Source organism: Primulina tabacum, chromosome 10 (assembly GCF_025594145.1).
Source record: "Primulina tabacum isolate GXHZ01 chromosome 10, ASM2559414v2, whole genome shotgun sequence".
NCBI lineage: Eukaryota > Viridiplantae > Streptophyta > Magnoliopsida > Lamiales > Gesneriaceae > Primulina > Primulina tabacum.
In genome coordinates, this window is record NC_134559.1 from 37605588 (window position 1) to 37628104 (window position 22517).

At 43.3% G+C, this 22517-nt stretch overlaps 13 non-coding genes and 10 pseudogenes across 13 annotated transcripts; all 23 read right to left on the reverse strand.

Annotated features, from left to right (window-relative positions):
• Positions 1 to 842: 842 nt before the first annotated feature.
• Positions 843 to 961, reverse strand: LOC142511112 (5S ribosomal RNA; annotated as a pseudogene).
• A 684-nt stretch (positions 962 to 1645) lies between these two features.
• LOC142506568 (5S ribosomal RNA) lies at positions 1646 to 1764 on the reverse strand. Its single transcript, XR_012804857.1, has one exon. It is a non-coding gene; the product is annotated as a 5S ribosomal RNA (ribosomal RNA).
• A 682-nt stretch (positions 1765 to 2446) lies between these two features.
• LOC142516995 (5S ribosomal RNA) lies at positions 2447 to 2565 on the reverse strand. The gene has a single exon (XR_012812760.1). It is a non-coding gene; the product is annotated as a 5S ribosomal RNA (ribosomal RNA).
• Positions 2566 to 3479: 914 nt separating this feature from the next.
• LOC142512695 (5S ribosomal RNA) lies at positions 3480 to 3597 on the reverse strand (annotated as a pseudogene).
• Positions 3598 to 6098: 2501 nt separating this feature from the next.
• Positions 6099 to 6215, reverse strand: LOC142509185 (5S ribosomal RNA). The gene has a single exon (XR_012807370.1). It is a non-coding gene; the product is annotated as a 5S ribosomal RNA (ribosomal RNA).
• Positions 6216 to 6898: 683 nt separating this feature from the next.
• LOC142510621 (5S ribosomal RNA) lies at positions 6899 to 7018 on the reverse strand (annotated as a pseudogene).
• A 681-nt stretch (positions 7019 to 7699) lies between these two features.
• LOC142509562 (5S ribosomal RNA) lies at positions 7700 to 7818 on the reverse strand. The gene has a single exon (XR_012807730.1). It is a non-coding gene; the product is annotated as a 5S ribosomal RNA (ribosomal RNA).
• A 642-nt stretch (positions 7819 to 8460) lies between these two features.
• On the reverse strand, positions 8461 to 8581 carry LOC142510727 (5S ribosomal RNA; annotated as a pseudogene).
• Positions 8582 to 9263: 682 nt separating this feature from the next.
• Positions 9264 to 9382, reverse strand: LOC142515981 (5S ribosomal RNA). The gene has a single exon (XR_012811800.1). It is a non-coding gene; the product is annotated as a 5S ribosomal RNA (ribosomal RNA).
• A 676-nt stretch (positions 9383 to 10058) lies between these two features.
• On the reverse strand, positions 10059 to 10176 carry LOC142508650 (5S ribosomal RNA). Its single transcript, XR_012806856.1, has one exon. It is a non-coding gene; the product is annotated as a 5S ribosomal RNA (ribosomal RNA).
• Positions 10177 to 11008: 832 nt separating this feature from the next.
• Positions 11009 to 11127, reverse strand: LOC142511188 (5S ribosomal RNA; annotated as a pseudogene).
• A 682-nt stretch (positions 11128 to 11809) lies between these two features.
• Positions 11810 to 11928, reverse strand: LOC142509658 (5S ribosomal RNA). The gene has a single exon (XR_012807821.1). It is a non-coding gene; the product is annotated as a 5S ribosomal RNA (ribosomal RNA).
• A 679-nt stretch (positions 11929 to 12607) lies between these two features.
• On the reverse strand, positions 12608 to 12726 carry LOC142510882 (5S ribosomal RNA; annotated as a pseudogene).
• A 1340-nt stretch (positions 12727 to 14066) lies between these two features.
• Positions 14067 to 14185, reverse strand: LOC142512241 (5S ribosomal RNA; annotated as a pseudogene).
• A 643-nt stretch (positions 14186 to 14828) lies between these two features.
• Positions 14829 to 14946, reverse strand: LOC142510020 (5S ribosomal RNA). Its single transcript, XR_012808161.1, has one exon. It is a non-coding gene; the product is annotated as a 5S ribosomal RNA (ribosomal RNA).
• A 1282-nt stretch (positions 14947 to 16228) lies between these two features.
• On the reverse strand, positions 16229 to 16347 carry LOC142510961 (5S ribosomal RNA; annotated as a pseudogene).
• A 683-nt stretch (positions 16348 to 17030) lies between these two features.
• LOC142516378 (5S ribosomal RNA) lies at positions 17031 to 17149 on the reverse strand. Its single transcript, XR_012812176.1, has one exon. It is a non-coding gene; the product is annotated as a 5S ribosomal RNA (ribosomal RNA).
• A 684-nt stretch (positions 17150 to 17833) lies between these two features.
• Positions 17834 to 17952, reverse strand: LOC142510168 (5S ribosomal RNA). The gene has a single exon (XR_012808296.1). It is a non-coding gene; the product is annotated as a 5S ribosomal RNA (ribosomal RNA).
• Positions 17953 to 18635: 683 nt separating this feature from the next.
• Positions 18636 to 18754, reverse strand: LOC142509547 (5S ribosomal RNA). Its single transcript, XR_012807715.1, has one exon. It is a non-coding gene; the product is annotated as a 5S ribosomal RNA (ribosomal RNA).
• A 680-nt stretch (positions 18755 to 19434) lies between these two features.
• On the reverse strand, positions 19435 to 19553 carry LOC142511358 (5S ribosomal RNA; annotated as a pseudogene).
• A 680-nt stretch (positions 19554 to 20233) lies between these two features.
• Positions 20234 to 20352, reverse strand: LOC142511407 (5S ribosomal RNA; annotated as a pseudogene).
• A 684-nt stretch (positions 20353 to 21036) lies between these two features.
• LOC142507628 (5S ribosomal RNA) lies at positions 21037 to 21155 on the reverse strand. Its single transcript, XR_012805881.1, has one exon. It is a non-coding gene; the product is annotated as a 5S ribosomal RNA (ribosomal RNA).
• A 1220-nt stretch (positions 21156 to 22375) lies between these two features.
• On the reverse strand, positions 22376 to 22494 carry LOC142510309 (5S ribosomal RNA). Its single transcript, XR_012808431.1, has one exon. It is a non-coding gene; the product is annotated as a 5S ribosomal RNA (ribosomal RNA).
• Positions 22495 to 22517: the final 23 nt, after the last annotated feature.

The following is a 22517-nucleotide window of genomic DNA, read 5'->3' on the forward strand; positions in this document are numbered from 1 at the left end:
AGTCTCGTTCGTTTGCCCGTTTACAATCAAATTAGGCTACAATTATGTCCAAATACGGCAGTGACCGAGCTACGTTCATTTCCCATGTCTTATCTGGTCCCGATCGGGGTTCAGATGATTTGAGCCCAAAATCGTCTTTCAACAAGTAATCAAAAATAGAAAAAAAAGAAAATGGGTGCAACACGAGGACTTCCCAGGGGGTCACCCATCGAGGGGCGATGGACAACACGCGGCACTGCTCTCGCCCAATCAGAACCATGAAGTTAAGCGTTCTGGCACGATGGCAGAGCTAGGATGGGTGACCTCCCTGGAAAGTCCTCGTGTCGTGACCGTTTACATAAATTATCGCTAAAACTGTTGAAATAATTTTTTTTAATGAGTTAACCATCTTCGGAGTAATCTGTCATACCCTTCCGCACAAAACCGGCTCACGACAACAAAAATCGCTAAATGTTCCCAGAAAATAGAAAAAAATTAAGAAGAAAAAAGTAGCGAATGTAAAGCTATTATTATGCCTGGTATACGATAAAATGGAACCGGAATCGAATTTCGGAATTCCTAAAAAGATTTCTCGAGGAAACGGAAGCTTAACCGAAGCGGAAAATCGCAAATTAGAGGGTCTTAGTGAAGGAATTCAGCTAAAATCTCTCCAGCTCATTGCGGAGTAATGAGACTCCTTCGTTTGCCCGTTTAAAATCGAATTAGCCTACAATTTTGTCCCAATCCGGCAGTGCCCGAGCTACGTTGATTTCACATGTCTTATCTGGTCGTGATCCAGATTCAGATGATTTGAGCCGAAAATCGTCTGTCAACAAGTAATCAAAAATAGAAAAACACGAAAAGGGGTGCAACACGAGGACTGCCTAAGGGGTCACCCATCCTAGTACTGCTCTCCCCCAAGCACGCTTAACTTAGTAGTTCTGATGGGATCCGGTGCATTAGTTCTGGTATGATCGCACCCGACATTGAGTAGGATGTTTATTCTTATATCCCTCGAGTACGTGTGGCGCGAGCGGCAATGGACAACACGCGGCACTGCTCTCGCCCAATCCGAACCATGAAGTTAAGCGTTCTGGCGAGATGCCAGAGCAAGGATGGGTGACCTCCCTGGAAAGTTCTCGTGTCGCGAACGTTTACGTAAATTATAGCTTAAACAGTAAAAATAATTGTTTTTAATGAGTAAACCATTTCCGGAGTAATCTGCGTCATACCCTTCCGCACAGAACCGGCTCACGACAACAAAAATCGCTAAATGTTCCCAGAAAATTGAAAAAAAAATAAGAAGAAGAAAATAGCGAATGTAAAGCTATTAATATGCCTCGGATACGATAAAATTGAATCAGAATCGAATTTCGGACTTCCTAAACGGATTTCTCGAGGAAACGAAAGCTTAACAGAAGAGGAAAATCGCCAATTAGAGGTTCTTAAAGAAGGAATTCGGATAAAATCTCGCCAACTCATTGCAGAGTAATGAGTCTCATTCGTTTGCCCATTTACAATCAAATTAGGCTACAATTTTGTCCAAATCCGGCAGAGCCCGAGCTACGTTGATTTCACATGTCTTATCTGGTGCCGATCAAGATTCAGATGATTTGAACCGAAAATCGTCTGTCAACAAGTAATCAAAAATAGAAAAACAAGAAAAGGGGTGCAACACGAGGACTTCCCCGGGGGTCACCCATCCTAGTACTGCTGTCGCCCAAGCACGCTTAACTTCGAAGTTCTGATGGGATCCGGTGCATTAGTGCTCGTATGATCGCACCCGGCATTGAGTGAGATGTTTATTCTTATATCCCTCGAGTACGAGTGGAGCGGGCGGCGATGGACAACACGCAGCACTGCTCTCGCCCAACAGAACCATGAAGTTAAGGGTTCTGGCACGATTGCAGAGCTAGGATGGGTGACCTCCCTGGAATGTCCTCGTGTCGTGATCTTTTACATAAATTATCGCTAAAACTGTTGAAATAATTGTTTTTAATGAGTTAACCATCTCCAGAGTAATCTACGTCATACCCTTCCGCACAAAACCGGCTCACGACAACAAAAATCGCTAAATGTTCCCAGAAAATTGAAAAAAAAATTAGATGAAGAAAATAACGAATGTAAGCTATTATTATGCCTGGAATACGATAAAATGAAACAGAAATCGAATTTAGAACTTGCTAAACAGATTTCTCGAGGAAACGGAAGCTTAACAGAAGCGGAAAATCGCAAATTAGAGGGTTTTAAAGAAGGAATTCGGCTAAAATCTCGCTAGCTCATTGCGGAGTAATGAGTCTCGTTCGTTTGCCCGTTTACAATCAAATTAGCCTACAATTTTGTTCAAATCCGGCAGAGCCCGAGCTACGTTGATTTCACATGTCTTATCTGGTGTCGATCGAGATTCAGATGATTTGAACCGAAAATCGTCTGTCAACAAGTAATCAAAAATAGATTAACACGAAAAGAGGTGCAACACGAGGACTTCCCAGGGGTTCACCCATCATAGTACTGCTCTCGCCCAAGCACGTTTAACTCTGGAGTTCTGATGGGATCCGGTGCATTAGTGCTGGTATGATCGCACCCGACATTGATTGGGATGTTTATTAATATATACCTCGAGTACGTGTGGAGCGGGCGGCGATGGACAACAAGCGGCACTACTCTCGCCCAATCAGAACCATGAAGTTAAGCGTTCTAGCTCGATGGCAGAGCTAGGATGGGTGACCTCCCTGGGAAGACCTCGTGTCGCGACCGTTTACGTAAATTATGGATAAAACAGTCGAAATAATTGTTTTTAATGAGTTAACCGTCTCCGGAGTAATCTGCGTCATACCCTTCCGCACAGAACCGGCTCACGACAACAAAAATCGATAAATGTTCCCAGAAAATAGAAAAAAAAAATAAGAAGAAGGAAATAACGATGAAATTAAGCGTTCTGGCGCGATGGCAGAGCTAGGATGGGTGACCTCCCTGGGAAACCCTCGTGTCGCGACCGTTTACGTAAATTATAGCTAAAATGATCGAAATAATTGTTTTTAATTAGTCAACCGTCTCCGGAGTAATCTGCGTCATACCCTTCCGCACAGAACCGGCTCACGACAACAAAAATGTTCCCAGAAAATAGAAAAAAATAAGAAGAAGAAAATAGCGAATGTAAAGCTATTATTATGCCTGGGATACGATAAAATGGAATGGAATCAAATTTCGGACTTCCTAAGCGGATTTCTCGAGGAAACGGAAGCTTAACAGAAGCGGAAAATCGCAAATTAGAGGTTCTTAAAGAAGGAATTCGGCTAAAATCTCGCCAGATCATTGCGGAGAAATGAGTCTCGTTCGTTTGCCCGTTTACAATCAAATTAGGCTACAATTTTGTCCAAATCCGGCAGTGCCCGAGCTACGTTGATTTCACATGTCTTATCTGGTCCCGATCGAAATTCAGATGATTTGAACCGAAAATCGTCTGTCAACAAGTAATCAAAAATAGAAAAACACGAAAAGGGGTGCAACACGAGGATTTCCCAGGGGGTCACTTATCCTAGTACTGCTCTGGCCCAAGCCACTTAACTTTGGAGTTCTGATGGTATCCGGTGCATTAGTGCTGGTATAATCGCATCTGACATTGAGTGAGATGTTTATTCTTATATCCCTCAAGTGCGTGTGGCGCGGGCGGCGATGGACAACAAATAAATCCTTATATTATTTCGAAAATTCTTATTCAGCCCTTAAACGTTCGTAAATTGCCCTTAGGTCCCAAATCTTTCGAAATATTGCATTTTGGTCCCTTAAATTTCGATACTTGCATGGTTATTTTATATGCCGGAACGTAAATTTTATCCGTGTGGGTTTTTCAATAAAAAAATACGAACTTTTTGGCAATCCGGCTATTTAATTCCCAAACTATTTTTACCAAAACATTACTAATATTTTAATTAATTATAATATAGACTAATTGGCTTAATTAGGGGCTTATTAGGCCTAAAGCCTTGTTAGTGTTTAATTAAGTATATAATATGTAAACCTTTCCCATAACCCTACGATTCTTTCAAAAGGACACGGCCACTCTTCTGAAAGTACCTAGATTACACGGCACACACATGCTTAAAAATCGAGGCAAACTTTCGAGCATTGCCAAGGGAAAGTCTTAGCCAAGGTTCTTGCTCCGTTCTTCGTCATCGTCAACGGTTTTTTCGTGCATAAATTACGCATAGGCACACCTATTCTTCCCTTCAAACTATCATCACATCATATTATATTTTTATGCATGAAAATTTTGGGAAACAAGTGACACTTTGAATTATTTTCGTTTTTATGCAATCCATGAAATTCCAAGCATGATTTTGATTCAAACTTTTGTCGTTTACATGTATATACGGGCTGCCATGATATAGGTTATGTTTAGGCATGATTTTACGCGGGATTTAGAGTCCTAGATAATCACCTTAACACCACACATGCAATAGAACACAAGCTGTGCAGCAACTTGCTGTCATGGAGCAAAGGGGTTAGGTTTTATTGTTGCAGGGGCTAGGGCATGCTTGGCTGGTTCCAGGGGTTAGCCAAGGTCGTGGGTGAGTTAGGGATAGAGTCCTAGCCATGCTAGGACTCGCGCTCAAGGGCTGGGAAGGAGTCCTAGCAAGCTATGACTCCCACCGGAGAATCAAGGGGAATTGCGTGCAGGGTTCTGGGCTTGTTGCAGGCTGGTGGGCATGGTCCAGGGGGCTTGGGCTGGGGCAGGTCGAGTCCTTAGGGTCCTTAGCGGGTGCACAACAGGTTGGTTCAGTGGCTGGGTTCGTTGGTAGATGCAGGGAAGCTTGATCAAGAGTCCTTGTCCAACAAGGATTTCTCGGCCATCTTATGGTAGAGGAGTATGGAGCTTGTTTTTTGGTTTGGGCTGTTTTCCATGGGATCTTTGGGCCCAGTAGCGTACTTTAGGATGTTGGTCAAGTTTTGGATCAACATGGTTCGGGGGTAACTCGTGAAAATCAAGAGATGGCTCTAGGTCGAAGATTTTGGGTCATTAGGGTTTTTAAAACTTGGGAAAATTGAAAAATGGTTCACGGGGGTTGAGTCGTGGTTCATAAGGGCTAAAATAATATAAAAAGACTAAATTCTCAACTGGTATCAACACTTAGGAATCTAGGTACATAAGCCTGGAGGTCCTGGGTTCAAGTGTTGGGGAAGGCGAAAGAAACCACTTACCAGGGGTGAGATATTCTATGAGTGACGGTGCATTGGCATGGGCCGAGGCCCATGCTGGACTATCCTAACGACCCATGAACTGTAGTGGTGCGTGGGTATGGGCCGAGGCCTTTGTTGGTTCAGCCTAATGGCCCATGATCGTTACAAAAAAAAGCGCTTTTTTTGTAACGATCATGGGCCATTAGGCTGAACCAACAAAGGCATCGGCCCATGCTGGACCATCCTAACGACCCATGACAAGTAGTGGTGCGTGGGTATGGGCCGAGGCCTTTGTTGGTTCAGCCTAATGGCCCATGATCATTATAGCACTGCTCTCGCTCAATCAGAACCATGAAGTTAAGCGTTCTGGCGCGATGGTAGAGCTAGGATGGGTGACCTCCCTGGGAAGTCCTCGTGTCGCGACCTTTTACGTAAATTATGGATAAAACAATCGAACTAATTGTTTTTAATGAGTTAACCGTCTCCGGAGTAATCTGCGTCATACCCTTCCGCACAGAACCGGCTCACGACAACAAAAATCGCTAAATGTTCCCAGAAAATAGAAAAAAAAAATAGGAAAAAAAAATAGCGAATTTAAAGTTATTATTATGCCTGGGATAAGATAAAATGGAACCGGAATTGAATTTCGGACTTCCTAAGCGGATTACTCGAGGAAACGGAAGCTTAACAGAAGCGGAAAATCGCATATTAGAGGGTCTTAGAGAAGGAATTCGGCTAAAATCTTGCCAACTCATTGCGGAGTAATGAGTCTCGTTCGTTTGCCCGTTTACAATCTAATTAGGCTACAATTTTGTCCAAATCTGGCAGAGCCCGAGCTACGTTGATTTTACATGTCTTATCTGGTCCCGATCGTGATTCAGATGATTTGAGCCAAAAATCGTCTGTGACAAGTAATCAAAAATAGAAAAACACGAAAAGGGTTCCAACACGAGGACTTCCCAGGTGGTCACCCATCCTAGTACTACTAGCCCAAGCACGCTTAACTTCGGAGTTCTGATTGGATCCAGTGCATTAGTACTGGTATGGTCGCAACCGACATTGAGTGGGGTGTTTATTCCTATATCCCTCGAGTACGTGTGGCGCGAGCGGCAATGGACAACACGCGGCACTGCTCTCGCCCAATCAGAACCATGAAGTTAAGCGTTCTGGCGAGATGGCAGAGCTAGGATGAGTGACCTCCCTGGGAAGTCCTCATTCGCGACCGTTTACATAAATTATAGCTAAAACAGTCGAAATAATTGTTTTTAATTAGTTAACCGTCTCCGGAGTAATCTCCGTCATTCCATTCCGCACAGAACCGGCTCACGACAACAAAAATCTCTAAATGTTCCCAGAAAATAGAAAAAAAAATAAGAAGAAGAAAATAGCGAATGTAAAGCTATTATTATGCCTGAGATACGATAAAATGGAACCGGAATCGAATTTAGGACTTCCTAAGCGGATTTTCTCGAGAAAACAGAAGCTTAACTAAACCGGAAAATCGCAAATTAGAAGGTCTTAGAGAAGGAATTCGGCTAAAATCTCGCAGGCTCATTGCGGAGTAATGAGTCTCGTTCGTTTGCCCGTTTACAATCTAATTAGGCTGCAATTTTGTCCAATCCGGTAGTGCCCGAGCTACGTTGATTTCACATGTCTTATCTTGTCCCGATCGAGATTCAAATGATTTGAGCCAAGAATCGTCTGTCAACAAGTAATCAAAAATAGAAAAACGCGAAAAGGGATGCAACACAAGGACTTTTTAGGCGGTCACCCATCCAAGTACTGGTCTCACCCAAGCAAGCTTAACTTCAGAGTTCTGATGGGATCCGGGTGCATTAGTGCTGGTATGATCGCACCCGACATTGAGTGGGATGTTTATTCTTATATCCCTCGAGTACGTGTGGAGCGGGCTGCGATGGACAACACGCGGCACTGGTCTCGCCTAATCAGAACCATGAAGTTAAGCGTTCTGGCTGCGATAGCAGAGCGAGGATGGGTGACCTCCCTGGGAAGTCCTCGTGTCGCGACCCTTTACGTAAATTATGGCTAAAACTGTCGAAATAATTGTTTTTAATGAGTTAACCATCTCCGGAGTAATCTGTGTCATACCCTTCCAAACAGAACAGGCTAACGACAACAAAAATCGCTAAATGTTTCCAGAAATAAAAAAAAAAAGAAGAATAAAATAGCGAATGTAAAACTATTAATATGCCTGGGATACGATAAAATGGAATCGAAATCGAGTTTCGAACTTCCTAAGCGGATTTATCGAGGAAACGAAAGCTTAACCAAAGCGGAAAATCGCAAATTAGAGGGTCTTAGAGAAGGAATTCGGCTAAAATCTCGCCAGCTCATTGCGAAGTAATGAGTCTCGTTCATTTGCCCGTTTACAATCAAATTAGGCTACAATTTTTTCCAAATCCGGCAGTGCCCGAGCTATGTTGATTTCACATGTGTTATCTTGTCCTGATCGAAATTCAGATGATTTGAGCCGAAAATCGTCTGTCAACAAGTAATTAAAAATAGAAAAATACGAAAAGGGGTGCAACACGAGTTCTTCCCAGGGGGTCAACCATCCTAGTACTGCTCTCGCCCAAGCACGCTTAACTTCGGAGTTCTGATGGGATCCGGTGCATTAGTGCTGGTATGATCGCACCCGACATTACTTGTAAAGCGGGCGGCGATGGACAACACGCGGCACTGATCTCGCCGAATTAGAACCATGAAGTTAAGCGTTCTGGCGCGATGACAGAGCTAGGATGGGTGACCTCCCTGGGAAGTCCTCGTGTCGCGACCCATTACGTAAATAATTGTTTTTAATTATTGTTTTTAATGAGTTAACCGTCCCCGGAGTAATCTGCGTCATACCCTTCCGCACAGAACCGGATAACGACAACAAAAATCGCTTAATGTTCCCAGAAAATAAAAAAAAAATAAGAAGAAGAAAATAGCGAATGTAAAGCTATTATTATGCCTGGGATATGATAAAATGGAACGAAATCGAATTTCGGACATCCTAAGCGGATTTCTCGAGGAAACAGAAGCTCAACAGAAGCGGAAAATCGCAAATTAGAGGGTCTTAGAGAAGGAATTGGGCTAAAATCTCTCCAGCTCATTGCGGAGTAATGAGTCTCGTTCGTTTGCCTGTTTACAATCAAACTAGGCTACTATTTTGTCCAAATCCGGTAGTGCCCGAGTTACGGTGATTTCACATGTATTTTTTGGTCCCGATCGTGATTCAGATGATTTGAGCCGAAAATCGTCTGTCAACAAGAAATCAAAAATAGAAAAACATGAAAAGGGGTGCAACACGAGGACTTCCCAGTGGGGGAAACCCATCCTAGTACTGCTCTCACCCAAGCACGCTTAACTTCGGAGTTCTGATTGGATCCAGTGTATTAGTACTGGTATGATCGCAACCGACATTGAGTGGGATGTTTATTTTTATATCCCACGAGTACGTGTGGCGCGAGCGGCGATGGACAACACGCGGCACTACTCTCGCCAAATCAGAACCATGAAGTTAAGCGTTCCGGCGAGATGGCAGAGCTAGGATGGGTCACCTCCCTGGGAAGTTCTCGTGTCCCGACCGTTTACGTAAATTATAGCTAAAACAGTCGAAATAATTGTTTTTAATGAGTTAACCGTCTCCGGAGTAATCTGCGTCATACCCTTTCGCACAGAACCGACTCACGATCACAAACATCGCAAAATGTTCCTCGAAAATAGAAAAAAAATTAGAAGAAGAAAATAGTGGATGAAAAGCTATTATTATGCCTGGGATACGATAAAATGGAATCGGAATCGAATTTAGGACTTCCTAAGCGGATTTCTCGAGGAAACGAAAGCTTAACATAAGCGGTAAATAGCAAATTAGAGGGTTTTAGAGAAGGAATTCGGCAAAATCTCGCCAGCTCATTGCGGAGTAATGAGTCTCGTTCGTTTGCCCGTTTACAATCAAATTAGCCTGCAATTTTGTCCAAATCCGGCAGTGCCCGAGCTACGTTGATTTCACATGTCTTATCTGGTCCCGATCGAGATTCAGATGATTTGAGCCGAAAATCGTCTGTCAACAAGTAATCAAAAATAGAAAAACACGAAAATGGATGCAACACAAGGACTTCCCAAGGGGTCACCCATCCTAGTACTGCTCTCTCCCAAGCACGCTTAACTTCGGAGTTCTGATGGGATCTGGTGCATTAGTGCTGGTATGATCGCACCCAACATTGAGTGGGTTGTTTATTCTTATATTCCTCGAGTACGTGTGGAACGGGCGGCGAGGGACAACACGCGGCACTGCTCTCGCCCAATCAGAACCATGAAGTTAAGCGTTCTGGCGAGATGGCAGAGCTAGGATGGGTGACCTCTCTAGGAAGTCCTCGTGTCACGACCGTTTACGTAAATTATAGCTAAAACAGTCGAAATAATTGTTTTTAATGAGTTAACCGTCTCCGGAGTAATCTGTGTCATACCCTTCCGCACAAAACCGGCTCACGACCACAAAAATCGCTAAATGTTCCCAGAAAATAGAAAAAAAAATAAGAATAAGAAAATAGCGAATGTAAATCTATTATTATGCCTGCGATACGTTAAAATGGAACCGGAATCGAATTTCGGACTTCCTAAGCATATTTCTCGAGGAAACGGAAGCTTAACAGAAGCGGAAAATCGCAAATTAGAGGGTCTTAGAGAAGAAATTCGGCTAAAATCTCGCCAGTCCGCAATGAGCCTCGTTCGTTTGCCCGTTTACAATAAAATTACGCTACAATTTTGTCTAAATCGGACAGTGCCCAAGCTACGTTGATTTCACATGTCTTATCTGGTCCAGATCGAGATTCAGATGATTTGATCCGAAAATCGTCTGTCAACAGGTAATCAAAAATAGAAAAACACGAAAAGGGGTGCAACAGAGAACTTCCCAGAGGGTCACCCATTCTAGTACTGCTCTCGCCCAAGCACGCTTAACTTCGGAATTCTGATGGGATCCGGTGCATTAGTGCTCGTATGATCGCACCCGGCATTGAGTGAGATGTTTATTCTTATATCCCTCAAGTACGAGTGGAGCGGGCGGCGATGGACAACACGCAACACGAAAAGGAGTGCAAGCACGCTTGACTTCGCAGTTCTGATTGGATTCGGTGAATTAGTGCTGGTATGATCGCACCCGACATTGAGTGGGATGTTTATTCTTATATCCCTCGAGTCCGTGTGGAGCGGGCAGCGATGGACAACACGCAGCACTGCTCTCGCCCAATCAGAACCATGAAGTTAAGCGTTCTGGCGAGATGGCAGAGCTAGGATGGGTGACCTCTCTAGGAAGTCCTCGTGTCGCGACCGTTTACGTAAATTATGGTTAAAACAGTAGAAATAATTGTTTTTAATGAGTTAACGGTCTCCGGAGTAATCTGCGTCATACCCTTCCGCACAGAACCGGCTCACGACAACAAAAATCGCTAAATGTTCCCAGAAAATAGAAAAAAATTAAGAATAATAAAATAGCGAATGTTTAGCTATTATTATGCTTGAGATACGATAAAATGGAATCGGAATCGAATTTCGGACTTCTAAGCGGATTTCTCGAGGAAACGGAAACTTTACAGAAGTGGAAAATCGCAAATTAGAGGGTCTTAGAGAAGAAATTCGATTAAAATCTCGCCAGCTCATTGCGCAGCAATGAGTCTCGTTCGTTTGCCCATTTACAATCAAATTAGGCTACAATTTTGTCCAAATCCGGCAGTGCCCGAGCTACATTGATTTTACATGTCTTATCTTGTCTCGATCGAGATTCAGATGATTTGAGCCGAAAATCGTCTGTCAACAATTAATCAAAAATAGAAAAACACGAAAAGAGGTACAATATGAGGACTTCCCAAGGGGTCACCCATCCTAGAACTGCTCTCGCCCAAGCACGCTTAACTTTTGAGTTCTGATGGTATCCGGTGCATTAGTGCTGGTATGATCGCACCCGACATTGAGTGGGATGTTTATTTTTATATCCCTCGAGTACGAGTGGGGCGGGCGGCGATGGACAACCCGCGGCACTGCTCTCGCCCAACAGAACCATGAAGTTAAGCGTTCTGGCGCGATTGCAGAGCTAGGATGGGTGACCTCCATGGGAAGTCCTCGTGTCGCGACCGTTTACGTAAATTATGGCTAAAACAGTAGAAATAATTGTTTTTAATGAGTTAACCGTCTCCGGAGTAATCTGCATCATACCCTTCCGCATAGAATCGGCTCACGACAACAAAAATCGCTAAATGTTCCCAGAAAATAGAAAAAAAATAAGAATAAGAAAATAGCGAATGTAAAGCTATTATTATGCTTGGGATACGATAAAATGGAATCGGAATCGAATTTCGGACTTCTTAAACGGATTTCTCGAGGAAACGGAAGTTTAACAGAAGCGGAAAATCGCAAATTAGAGGGTCTTAGAGAAGCAATTCGGCTAAAATCTCGCCAGCTCATTGCGGAGCAATGAGTCTCGTTCGTTTGGCCGTTTACAAACAAACTATCCTATAATTTTGTCCAAATAAGGCAGTGCCCGAGCTACGTTAATTTCACATGTCTTATCTGGTCCCGATCGAGATTCAGATGATTTGAGCCGAAAATCGTCTGTCAACAAGTAATCAAAAATAGAAAAACACCAAAAGGGGTGCAACACTAGGACTTCCCAGGGGGTCACCCATCCTAGTATTGCTCTCGTCCAAGCACGCTGAACTTCGGAGTTCTAATGGGATCTTGTGCATTAGTGCTGGTATGATCACACCCGACATTGTGTGGGATGTTTATTCTTATATCCCTTGAGTACGTGTGGAGCTGGCGGCGATGGACAACACGCGGGACTGCTCTCGCCCAATCAGAACCATGAAGTTAAGCATTCTGGCGCGATGGCAGAGCGAGGATGGACCTCCTGGGAAGTCCTCGTGTCACGATCATTTACGTAAATTATGGCTAAAACAATCGAAATAATTGTTTTTAATGAGTTAACCGTCTCCGGAGTAATCTGCGTCATACCCTTCCGCACAAAACCGGCTCACGACAACAAAAATCGCTAAATTTTCTCAGAAAATAGAAAAAAAATAAGAATAAGAAAAAAGCGAATGTAAAGCTATTATTATGGCTGAGATACGATAAAATGGAACTGGAATCGAATTTCGGACTTTCTAAGCAGATTTCTCGAGGAAACGAAAGTTTAACAGAAGCGGAAAATCGCAAATTAGAGGGTCTTAAAGAACAAATTCGTCTAAAATCTCGCCAGCTCATTGCGGAGTAATGAGTCTCGTTCGTTTGCCTGTTTACAATAAAATTAGCCTACAATTTTGTCCAAATCCGGCATTGCCCGAGCCACGTTGATTTCACATGTCTTATCTGGTTCCGATCGAGATTCAGATGATTTGAGCCGAAAATCGTCTGTAAACAAGTTATCAAAAATAGAAAAAAACAAAAAGGGATGCAACACGATGACTTCCCAGGGGGTCGCCCATCCTCGTACTGGTCTCGCCCAAGCATGCTTAACTTCGAAGTTCTAATGGTATCCGGTGCATTAGTGCTGGTATGATCGCACCCGACATTAAGTGGGTTGTTTATTCTTATATCCCTCGAGTACGTGTGTAGCGGGCGACGATAGACAACAAGCGGCACTGCTCTCGCCCAATCAGAACAATGAAATTAAGCGTTCTGGCGCAATGGCAGAGCTAGGATGGTTCACCTAATCTGTGTCATACCCTTCCGCACAGAACCGGCTAACGATAACAAAAATCGATAAATGTTTCGAGAAAATAGAAAAAAAATAAGAATAGAAAAATAGCGAATGTAAAGCTATTATTATGCCTGAGATATGATAAAATGGAACCGGAGTCGAATTTCGAACTTCCTAAGCAGATTTTTCGAGGAAAAGGAAGCTTAACAGAAGCGGAAAATCGCAAATTAGAGGGTCTTAGAGATGAAATTCGGCTAAAATCTCGCCAGTCCGCAATGAGTCTCGTTCGTTTGCCCGTTTACAATCAAATTAGGCTACAATTTTGTCCAAATCCGGCAGTGCCCGAGCTACGTTGATTTCACATGTTTTATCTTGTCCCGATCGAGATTCAGATGATTTGAGCCGAAAATCGTCTGTCAACAGGTAATCAAAAATAGGAAAACACGAAAAAGGGTGCAACACGAGGACTTCCCAGGGGGTGTTCTGATGGGATCCGGTGCATTAGTGATGGTATGATCGCACCTGACATTGAGTGGGATGTTTATTCTCATATCCTTCGAGTACGAGTGAAGCGGGCGGCGATTGACAACACGCGGCACTGCTCTCGCCCAACAGAACCATGAAGTTAAGCGTTCTGGCGCGATTGCAGAGCTAGGATGAGTGACATCCCTGGGAAGTCCTCGTGTCGCGACCGTTTACGTAAATTATGGCTAAAACAGTAGAAATAATTGTTTTTAATGAGTTAACCGTCTCTGGAGTAATCTGCGTCATACCCTTCCGCACAAAACCGGCTCATGACAACAAAAATCGCTAAATGTTCCCAGAAAATAGAAAAAAAAATAAGAATAAGAAAATAGCGAATGTAAAGATATTATTATGCTTGGGATACGATAAAATGGAACCGGAATCAAATTTCGGACTTCCTAAGCCGATTTCTCGAGGAAACGGAAGCTTAACAGAAGCGGAAAATCGCAAATTAAAGGGTCTTAGAGAAGGAATTTGGCTAAAATCTCGCCACCTCATTGCTGAGTAATTAGTCTCGTTCGTTTGCCCGTTTACAATTAAATTAGCCTACAATATTTTCCAAATCCGGCAGTGCCCGAGCTACGTTGATTTCACATGTTTTATCTGGTCACGATCGAGATTCAGATGATTTGAGCCGAAAATCGTCTGACAACAAATAATCAAAAATAGAAAAACACGAAAAAGAGTGCAACACAAGGACTTCCCAGGGGGTCACCCATCCTAGTACTGCTCTCGCCCAAGCACGCTTAACTTCGAAGTGCAGAGGGGATGTGGAGCATTAGTGATTGTATGATCGCACCTGACATTGAGTAGGATGTTTATTCTTATATCCCTCGAGTATGTGTGGAGCTGGCGGCGATGGATAACACGCGGCACTGCTCTCGCCCAATCAGAACCATGAAGTTAAGCATTCTGGCGCGATGGCAGAGCTAGGATGGTTGACCTCCATGGGAAGTCCTCGTGTCGCGACCGTTTACGTAAATTATGGATAAAACAGTCGAAATTATTGTTTTTAATGAGTTAACCGTCTCCGGAGTAATCTGCTTTATACTCTTCCGCACAGAACCAGCTCACTACAACAAAAATCGATAAATGTTCCAAAAAAAATAGAAAAAATTAAGAAGAATAAAATAGCGAATGTAAAGCTATAATTATGCCTCGTATACGATAAAATTGAACCGGAATCGAATTTCGAACTTCCTAAGCGGATTTCTCGAGAAAACGAAAGCTTAACAGAAACGTAAAATTTCGCCAGCTCATTGCGGAGCAATGAGTCTCGTTGTTTTGCCCATTTACAATAAAATTAGCCTACAATTTTGTCTAAATCCGGCAGTGCCCGAGCTACGTTAATTTCACATGTCTTATCTGGTCACGATCGAGATTCAGATGATTTGAGCTGAAAATCGTCTGTTAACAAGTAATCAAAAATAGAAAAACACGAAAAGGGGTGAAACAGAGGACTTCCCAGGGGGTCACTCATCCTAGTACTGCTCTCGCCCAAGCACGCATAACTTCGGAGTTCTGATGGGATCCGGTGCATTAGTGCTGGTATGATCGCACCCGACATTGAGTGGGATGTTTATTCTTATATCACTCGAGTACGTGTGGAGCGGGCGGCGATGGACAACACGCGGCACTGCACTCGCCCAATCAAAACCATGAAGTTGATGGGTGACCTCCTTGGGAAGTGCTCGTGTCGCGACCGTTTACGTAAATTATGTATAAAACAGTCGAAAATAAATTTTTTTAATGAGTTAACCGTCTCTGGAGTAATTTGCGTCGTACCATTCCGCGCAAAACCGGTTTACGACAACAAAAATCGCTAAATGCTCCCAAAAAATAGAAAAAAAAGGAATTCGGCTAAAATCTTACAATAAAATAGAACAGGAATCGAATTTCGGACTTTCTAAGCGGATTTCTCGAGGAAACGGAAGCCTAACAGAAGCGAAAAATCGCAAATTAGAGGGTCTTAGAGAAGGAATTCGGCTAAAATCTCGCCAGCTCATTGCGGAGTAATGAGTCTCGTTCGTTTGTCTGTTTACAATCAAATTCGGCTACAATTTTTTCCAAATCCGGCAGTGTCCGAGATACGTTGATTTCACATGCTTAACTTCGGAGTTCTGATGGAATCCGATGCATTAGTGCTGGTATGATCGCAACCGACATTGAGTGGGATGTTTATTCTTATATCCCTCGAGTATGTGTGGAGCGGGCGGCGATGGACAACACGCGGCACTGCACTCGCCCAATCAGAACCATGAAGTTAAGCGTTCTGGCGCGATGGCAGAGCAAGGATGGGTGACCTCCCCAGGAAGTCCTCGTGTCGCGACCGTTTACGTAAATTATGGCTAAATCAGTCGAAATAATTGTTTTCAATGAGTTAACCATCTCCGGAGTAATATGCATCATACCCTTCAGCCCAGAACCGGCTCACGACAACAAAAATCGTTAAATGTTCCCAGAAAATAGAAAAAAAATAAGAATAAGAAAATAGCGAATGTAAAGCTATTATTATGCCTTGGATACGATAAAATGGAGCCGTAATCGAATTTTGGACTTCCTAAGCGGATTTCTCGAGGAAACGGAAGCTTAAAAGAATCGGAAAATCGCAAATTAGAGGGTCTTAGAGAAGGAATTTGGCTAAAATCTCGCCAGCTCTTTGCGATGTAATGAGTCTCGTTCGTTTGCCCGTTTACAACCAAATTAGGATACAATTTTGTCCAAATTCGGCAGCGCCCGAGCTACGTTGATTTCACATGTCTTATCTGGTCCCGATCGAGATTTAGATGATTTGAGCCGAAAATCGTCTGTTAACAAGTAATCAAAAATAGAAAAACAAGAAAAGGGGTGCAACACGAGGACAGCCCAGGGGGCCACTCATCCTAGTACTGCTCTCGCCCAAGCACATATAACTTCGGAGTTCTGATGGGATCCGGTGCATTAGTGCTGGTAAGATCGCACCCGACATTGAGTGGGATGTTCATTCTTATATCCCTCGAGTACGTGTGGAGCGGGTGGCGATGGAAAACACGCGGCACTGCTCTCGCCCAATCAAAACTATGAAGTTAAGCGTTCTGGCGCGATGGCCGAGCTAGGTTGGGTGACCTCCCTGGGAAGTCCTCGTGTCACGACCGTTTACGTAAATTATGGATAAAACAGTCGAAAATAATTTTTTTTAATGAGTTAACCGTCTCCGGAGTAATCTGCGTCATACCATTCCACACAGAACCGGCTCACGACAAAAAAAATTGCTAAATGTTACCAAAAAATAGAAAAAAATAAGAAGAAGAAAATAGCGAATGTAAAGTTATTATTATGCCTGGGATACGATAAAATGGAACCGGAATCGAATTTCGAACTTCCTAAGCGTATTTCTCGAGGAAACAGAAGCTTAACAGAAGCGGAAAATCGCAAATTAGAGGGTCTTAGAGAAGGAATTCGGCTAAAATCTCGCCAGCTCATTGCAGAGTAATGAGTCTCATTCGTTTGTCCGTTTACAATCAAATTCGGCTACAATTTTGTCAAAATCCGGCAGTGCCCGAGATAAGTTGATTTCACATGTCTTATCTGGTCCTGATCGAGATTCAGATGATTTGAGCCAAAAATCGTCTGTCAACAATTAATCAAAAATAGAAAAACACGAAAAGAGGTGCAACACGAGGAATTCCAAGGGGCTCACCCATCCTGGTACTGCACTCGCCCAAGCACACTTAACTTCGGAGTTCTGATGGGATCCGGTGCATTAGTGCTGGTATGATCGCACCCGACCTTGAGTGGGATGTTTATTCTTTTATCCCTCGTGTACGTTTGGAGCAGGCGGCGATTGACAACACGCGGCACTACTCTATCCCAATCAGAACCATGAAGTTAATCATTCTGGCGCGATGGCAGAGATAGGATGGGTGACCTCCCTGGGAAGTCCTCGTGTCTAGACGGTTTACGTAAATTATGGCTAAAACAGCCGAAATAATTGTTTCAAATGAGTTAACCATCTCCGGAGTAATCGGCGTCATACCCTTCCGCGCAGAACCGGCTCACGACAACAAAAATCGCTAAATGCTCCCAAAAAATAGAAAAAAAAATAAGAATAAGAAAATAGCGAATGTAAAGCTATTATTATGCCTGTGATACGATAAAATGGAACCTGAATCGAATTTCGGACTTCCTAAGCGGATTTCTCGAGGAAACGGAAGCTTAACAGAAGCGGAAAATCGCAAATTAGAGGGTCTTAGAGAAGGAATTCGGCTAAAATCTCGCCAGCTCATTGCGGAGTAATGAGTCTCGTTCGTTTTCCCGTTTACAATCAAATTAGGCTACAATTTTGTCCAAATCCGGCAGTGCCTGAGCTATATTGATTTCACATGTCTTATTTGGTCTCGATCGAGATTCAGATGATTTGAGCCGAAAATCGTCTGTCAACATTTAATCAAAAATAGAAAAACACGAAAAGGGGTGCAACACGAGGAAATCCCAAGAGGTCACACAGCCTAGTACAGCTCTCGTCCAAGCACGCTTAACTTCGGAGTTCTGAGGGGATCCGGTGCATTAATGCTGGTATGATCGCACCTGACATTGAGTGGGATGTTTATTCTTATATCCCTTGAGTATGTGTGGAGCGGGCGGCGATGGACAACACGCGGCACTGCTCTCGCCCAATCAAAACCATGAAGTTAAGCGTTCTGGCGCGATGGCAGAGCTAGGATGGGTGACCTCCCTAGGAAGTCCTCCTGTCGCGACCGTTTACGTAAATTATGGCTAAAACAGTCGAAATAATTGTTTTTAATGAGTTAACCATCTCCGGAGTAATCTGCATCATACCCTTCCGCACAGAACCGGCTCACGACAACAAAAATCGCTAAATGTTCCTAGAAAATAGAAAAAAAATAAAAATAAGAAAATAGCGAATGTAAAGCTATTATTATGCCTGGGATACAATAAAATTGAACCGGAATCGAATTTTGGACTTCCTAAGCGGATTTCTCGAGGAGACGGAAGCTTAACAGAAGCGGAAAATCGCAAATTAGAGGGTCTTAGAGAAGGAATTCGGCTAAAATCTCGCCAGCTCATTGCGAAGTAATGAGTCTCGTTCGTTTGCCCGTTTACAATCAAATTAGGCTACAATTTTGTTCAAATCCGGCAGTGCCTGAGCTACTTTGATTTCACATGTCTTATCTGGTCACGATCGAAATTCAGATGATTTGAGCCGAAAATCGTCTGTCAACAATTAATCAAAAATAGAAAAACAAGAAAAGGGATACAACACGAGGAATTCCCAAGGGGTCACCCATCCTAGTATAGCTCTCGTCCAAGAACGCTTAACTTCGGAGTTCTGAGGGGATCCGGTGCATTAATCCTGGTATGATCGCACCTGACATTGAGTGGGATGTTTATTTTTATATCCCTCGAGTATGTGTGGAGTGGGCGGCGATGGACAACCCGCGGCACTGCTCTCGCCCAATCAGAACCATGAAGTTAAGCGTTCTGGCGCGATGGCAGAGCTAGGATGGGTGACCTCCCTGGGAAGTCCTCTTGTCGCGACCGTTTACGTAAATTATGGCTAAAACAGTCGAAATAATTGTTTTTAATGAGTTAACCTTCTCCGGAGTAATCTGCGTCATACCCTTCCGCACAGAACCAGCTCACGACAACAAAAATCGCTAAATGTTCCTAGAAAATAGAAAAAAAAATAAGAATAAGAAAATAGCAAATGTAAAGCTATTATTATGCCTGGGATACGATAAATGGAACCGGAATCGAATTTTGGACTTCCTAAGCGGATTCTCGAGGAAACGGAAGCTTAACAGAAGCGGAAAATCGCAAATTAGAGGGTCTTAGAGAAGGAATTCGGCTAAAATCCTCCATCTCATTGCGGAGTAATGAGTCTCGTTCGTTTGCCCGTTTACAATCAAATTAGCCTACAATTTGTCCAAATCCGACAGTGCCCGAGCTACGTTGATTTCACATGTCTTATCTGGTCCCGATCGAGATTTAGATGATTTGAGGCGAAAATCGCCTGTCAACAAGTAATCAAAAATAGAAAAACACGAAAAGGGGAACAATACGATGACTTCCCACGGGGTCACCCATCCTAGTACTGCTCTCGCCCAAGTACGCTTACATTCGAAGTTCTGATGGGATCCGGTGCATTAGTGCTAGTATGATCGCACCCGACATTGAGTGGATTTTTAATCTTATATCTTTCGAGTACGTGTGGAGCGGGCGACGATGGACAACACGCGGCACTGCTCTCGCCAAATCAAAACCATGAAGTTAAGCGTTCTGGCGCGATGGCCGAGCTAGGATGGGTGACCTTCCTGGAAGTCCTTGTGTCGCGACCGTTTACGTAAATTATGGGTAAAACAGTCGAAATAATTGTTTTTAATGAGTTAACCATCTCCGGAGTAATCTGCGTCACACCCTTCCGCACAGAACCGGCTCACGGCAATATAAATCGCTAAATGTTCCCAAAAAATAGAAAAAAATAAGTAGAAGAAAAAAGCGAATGTAAAGCTATTATAATGCTTAAGATATGATAAAATGGAACAGGAATCGAATTTCGAACTTCCTAAGCGGATTTCTCGATGAAACGGAAGCTTAACAGAAGCGGAAAATCGCAAATTAGAGTGTCTTAGAGAAGGAATTCGGCTAAAATCTCGCCAGCTCATTGCGAAGTAATGAGTCTCGTTCGTTTGCCCGTTTACAATCAAACTAGGCTACAATTTTGTCCAAATCCGGTAGTGCCCGAGCTACGTTGATTTCACATGTCTTATCTGGTCCCGATCGAGATTCAGAGGATTTGAGCCGAAAATCGTCTATACACAAGTAATCAAAAATAGAAAAACACAAAAAGGGGTGCATCATGAAGACTTACCAGGGGGTCAGCCATCCTAGTACTGCTCTCGCCGAAGCACGCTTAACTTCGGAGTTCTGATGGGATCCGATGCATTAGTGCTGGTATGATCGCACCCGACATTGAGTGGGATTTTTATTCTTATATCTCTCGAATACGTGTGGAGTGGGCGACGATGGACAACACGCGGCACTGCTCTCGCCCAATGTGAACCATGAAGTTAAGCGTTTTAGCGCGATGGTAGAGCTAGAATGGGTGACCTTTCTGGGAAGTCCTCGTGTCGCGACCATTTACGTAAATTATGGCTAAAACAGTCGAAATAATTGTTTTTAATGAGTTAACCGTCTCCGGAGTAATCTGCGTCATACCCTTCCGCACAGAATCGGCTCACGGCAACCAAAATCGCTAAATGTTCCGAGAAAATAGAAAAAAAAATAAGAAGAAGAAAATAGCGAATGTTAAGCTGTAATTATGTTTGAGATACCATAAAATGGAACAGGAATCTAATTTCGAACTTCCTAAGCGGATTTCTTGAGGAAACGGAAGCTTAAAAGAAGCGAAAAATCGCAAATTAGAGAGTCTTAAAGAAGGAATTCGGCTAAAATCTCGCCAGCTCATTGCAGAGTAATGAGTCTCATTCGTTTGTCCGTTTACAATCAAATTCGGCTACAATTTTGTCAAAATCCGGCAGTGCCCGAGATAAGTTGATTTCACATGTCTTATCTGGTCCCGATCGAGATTCAGATGATTTGAGCCGAAAATCGTATGTCAACAAGTAATAAAAAATAGAAAAACACGAAAAGGGGTACAACAAGTGGACTTCACAGGGGGTCACCCATCCTAGTACTGCTCTCGACCAAGCACGCTTAACTTCGGAGTTCTGATGGGATCCGGTGCATTATTGCAGGTATGATCGCACCCGAAATTGAGTGGGATTTTTATTCTTATATCTCTCGTGTACGTGTGAAGCGGGCGACGATGGACAACACGCGACACTGCTCTCGCCAAATCAGAACCATGAAGTTAAGCGTTCTGGCACGATGGCAGAGCTAGGATGGGTGACCTCCATGGGAAGTCCTCGTGTCGCGACCGTTTACGTAATTTATAGCTAAAGCAGTCGAAATAATTGTTTTTAATGAGTTAACCGACTCGGAGTAATCTGCGTCATACTCTTTTCCGCACAGAACCGGCTCACGACAACAAAAATCGCTAAATGTTCTTAAAAATATAAAAAAAATAAAAAGAAGAAAATAGCGAATGTAAAGCTATTAACAGAAGCGGAAAATCGCAAATTAGAAGGTCTTAGAGAAGGAATTCGGCTAAAATCTCGCCAGCTCATTGCGTAGCATTGAGTCTCAGTCATTTGCTTGTTTACCCATCCTAGTACTGCTCTTGCCCAAGCACGCTTAACTTCGGAGTTCTGATTGGATCCGGTGCATTAGTGCAGGTATGATCGCACCCGACATTGAGTGGGATGTTTATTCTTATATCTCTCTAGTACGTGTGGAGCGGGCGACGATGGACAACACGCGGCACTGCACTCGCCCAATCAGAACTATGAAGTTAAGCGTTCTGGCGCGATGGCCGAGCTAGGATGGGTGACCTTCCTGGGAAGTCATTGTGTCCCGACCGTTTACGTAAATTATGGCTAAAACAGTCGAAATAATTGTTTTAATGAGTTAACCGTCTTCGGAGTAATCTGCGTCATACCCTTCCACACAGAACCGGCTCACAGCAACAAAAATCGCTAAATGTTCCCAGAAAATAGAAAAAAAATAAGAAGAAGAAAATAGCGAATGTAAAGCTATTATTATGCCTGAGATACGATAAAATGGAACAGGAAACGAATTTCGAACTTCCTAAGCAGATTTCTCGAGGAAACGGAAGCTTAACAGAAGCGGAAAGTCGCAAATTAGAGGTCTTAGAGATGGAATTCGCCTAAAATCTCGCCAGCTCATTTCGGAGTAATGATTCTCGGTCGTTTGCTCGTTTCAATCAAATTAGCCTACAATTTTGTCCAAATCCGGCAGTGCCCGAGCTACGTTGATTTCACATGTCTTATTTGGTCCCGATCGAGATTCAGATGATTTGAGCCGAAAATCGGCTGTCAACAATTAATCAAAAATAGAAAAACACGAAAAGAGGTGCAACACGAGGACTTCCCATGGGGTCAGACATCCTAGTACTACTCTTGCCCAAGCACGCTTAACTTCGAAGTTCTGATGGGATCCGATGCATTATTGCTGGTATGATCGCACCGGACATTGAGTGCGATTTTTATTC